The sequence below is a fragment of the Mus caroli genome, chromosome 9 (genome assembly GCF_900094665.2).
Source record: "Mus caroli chromosome 9, CAROLI_EIJ_v1.1, whole genome shotgun sequence".
In the NCBI taxonomy this organism is placed as follows: domain Eukaryota; kingdom Metazoa; phylum Chordata; class Mammalia; order Rodentia; family Muridae; genus Mus; species Mus caroli.
This window is the reverse complement of record NC_034578.1, coordinates 56,768,463-56,772,051: the sequence shown is the minus strand read 5'-3', so window position 1 is coordinate 56,772,051 and position 3,589 is coordinate 56,768,463.

Here is a 3,589-nt window from a genome sequence, read left to right as displayed (position 1 = left end):
AAAAAAAAAAAAACAAAAGAAAAAAAAAAGTTTGTAACTCTTGGATTTTTATTCTTTCAGTTACTTTAAAATCATTTCCAAATTCAACAATTTAAAAATTGGGATGTTAGCCTAGCATGGTGCCACAGACCATGTGTGCCTTAATCTCAGCACTCAGGAGGCAGAGGCCAGCCTGGTCTACAGAGAGAGTTCCAGGACAGACATGATTATACAGAAAAACCCTGTCTTGAAAAACCAAAATAAATAAATAGAAATAAAAAAATAAATAAAAACTGAGGTCTTAAAAGTGTCCATCCATGGTAGACTGCTTGTTTAGCAGGTACAAGGCTCTAGTTTTGAATTCCACTAATGCAATATGTAAACAAACAAACAAACAAACAAACAACGGACTTCACTGGGTTTGGTGGTGCACACCTCTAATAGCAACACTTGAGCGACAGAGGTAAGTGGCTCTCTGTGCGTTAGAGGCCAGTCTGGTCTACATAGGTAGTTCCAGAACAGCTAGGGCTACATAGAGAGACCTTATCTCAAAAAAATGGATTTCATTTGGAATCACATTGATGTTATAGATCATATTAAGCTCTTGGAATATTGAAACTTCTAATCCATGATCATGTCATATACCTATACATATACATATGGGTCTTCTTAGATCTTTCTAAACATTTAATAAGTTTTCCCATAAAGTTCTGCTCTGGGGAGTTTTTGTTTGTTTTGAGACAGGGTCTCATGTAGTCCAGGCTGACCTCAAGCTCATTACATAGGCAAGGATGTCTGAACTTCAGGGCCTCCTGCCTCTGTCACCTCCCAAATACTGAAGTTACGGGTGTGTTCCTGCACTTGTGGCTCCCTTTATCTTCATGAGGTTTATTCTTTGGAACATGTATTGCCTACTTGTGTCACGTGAGGTACACTGATGTTTATCTAGACTTACAAAACTCAGACATTTGCATTTATGGAAATGTTTGTACTTGGTAAGGAAGTATCACCTCTTTTGCTAGAGCCAAGTCTCTTTCTTTGTAGATAATACAGGTAGAGCGATAGGAGATGGCACTTCAAGACATGGCTCCTTTAGAAGCAGGAAGCTGGACTTCCATGCTGAGAGATCTAGCAGTCAAATATGTTTAAAAACCTAAAAGAAATTCAGAGTGGAGAGATGTCTCAGTGGTGAGGGCCGTTCCAGAAAACCCGAGTCAGATCTTACCTCATGTTGGGAAGCACACGACTTCCTGTAACTCCGTTTTAGGGCATCTAATGCTCTCTTCTGGCATCTATGGGCACCTATATTCAAATACATAAACAACACATATACATAATTACAATTTTTAAAAATTGTTTTTCTGGAAGAATCAAGTCAAGTGCATCGACTAGGATGCAATTCTAAGTGTGCCAAGATGGAGCAGTGTAAACAGAGATAAATGGACCTAAGAACTGTTGATGTAGAATGAGCACATATGGACAAAGATTGGGATAGAAAAAAGTTAAACAGGATTCCTAGATTGATTTCTTTCTTTCTTTTTTTTTTTTTTTTCCATTTCTCAACACTGGGTTTCCCTGTGTGAGCCTGGCTGTCCTGGAACTCACTTTGTAGCTGGAGTCTGCCTCAGACTCAGAGATCTGCCTGCCTCTGCCTCCCAAGTGCTGGGATTAAAGGTGTGTGCCACCACTGCTCGGCCTCCTAGATTTCACCTCCTAGATTTCCTAAGCACTGGTGGAATTGTGTAATACTGAAGTGGAGAGCTGTGAAGATGTGTGAGGGACAGTCAAGGGGTAGGGAGTTCAGAGGACATGGACATGTGGACATATATGTATGTCTTTGTGGATAAACATACATATGACATTATATAGAAACACATACAAATATATTTATAAGAAAAAGTAAGGCACTAAAGACTTGTTTACATATGAATAATATTACGTTGAAAGAAAAAAAAAAGGCTGTGTACAAAAAAAAAGGAGTCTGTAACCCCACAGAGGAGTACTGAAAGACTCTGAAAGGAGCCCTTGCTCAGGCCTCAGGACAATAGTGGACACCCAAGAACTCACCACTGACTGAGCTTGTTGCAAACCACATGAGGCTTTATTCAGAGAAAGCCAGAGCTCTGGGGACGACTCATATCCCACGCAGGGGTAGAGGAGTCAACCTTGAGGGAAAGAGGTCCCCGTTTTTATAGGCCCTCAGGGGGGAAAGGAGAAGTGGGGAGTAGGGGATTTCCAGATCTAAACAATATCTATTCTAAAATGATTGATTCCTCAAGAAATGGGTATGGAAGGGAAACAAGGAAAGAATCTAATGAAGGTGCAGCAATGGGCACACACCTGGTCAGAACATTGGCAGACACACAGGTTCGAGGAGTGGCCATAGCATTGTGCACCTTTATTTTTCTAAATCAGTGAAGCCAGTTCTACTAACAATAAAATCTATTTTACCAATTTCAGGGCTTCTATGACCTTTTACATTCTCCCAGGATCTTTCAGTACCTGCTCAGCCTAAGCAGAACACCGGATTTAATTCTCGACACTACGGAGAGGAGGAGGAGAGGGGGAAACCAAGGATTTCATGCCTGTAAGTCCAGTACCCATAGGCTAACTCAGGAGCATTGTTCTGAGTTCAAGCATCACCTAGGCTACATAGTGAGTTCTGAGGAAGGGAGATGAAGAACCAGCTCGCCACCACCGTAGGCTCAAAAGCCATCTTATAGTAAAAAACAAACTAGGTTCACTCTTGTTTATGCTTAAACTTCTCTTTTTCAAGGATTGGGCTATGCCCCGCCTTGTGGAGAGCCGTGCTGCGAGCAATCTCGAGCCACGAGCAATTGCCATTATAAGATGGTGCTGGCCTCCGGTGTGCCTAACTAGTAAACAAGCCTTGTGCGCAAGTGCGAGAGTGAACTCACACTTAGTCACTGCCCATCTCAGGACGTAGTAGTGGGGTGATGGGCGAGCAACGAATCAGGAGCTGACATGCCACATCAGGTGCTGAAACGCCATGGCTGAGGGCTATATAAGCAACGCCATTTTCCGGGGTCTGGGTCTTCCCTCCTGAAGGAGCAATAAAGCTTTTTGCTGCAGAAGATTCCAGTTGTCCTAGTGTGTTCTTGCCGGCGAGAATGATAGCTTGGGACAAGTGGCGCCGAGGAACCTGGGAACTTTATACCATCACACTGGCACAAGGGAGATCCCCCGTTCGCCGGCCAGAATCAGAACTGCGGGACATTAAGGCTCTGTAAGGTATGTACAGTCTTGAAATTTCTCCAGAATTAGATGCCCTTTTGATTGTTTTCACTGCGATTATTCCTTCCCTTTCAGTTTCGTTTTGCTTCCTCCGCTGGAACTGCTGACTGATCCTCAGTCACAGTCAGGCCTGGACAGCGACCAGTATGGGAATCTCCCACTCTGTTGTAACGGCCTTGCGGTCGGTCCTGAAGCAGTGTGGCCTGAAAATCGCCACTAAGACTATAGAGGGATTTGTCAGGGAGATAGACNNTNTGGCACCATGGTATGCTTGCTCAGGGTCATTAACTGTCGCCTCATGGGACAAACTGAAAGGAGATCTAGTTAGGGAACAGCAGAACGGCAAACTTAAAGC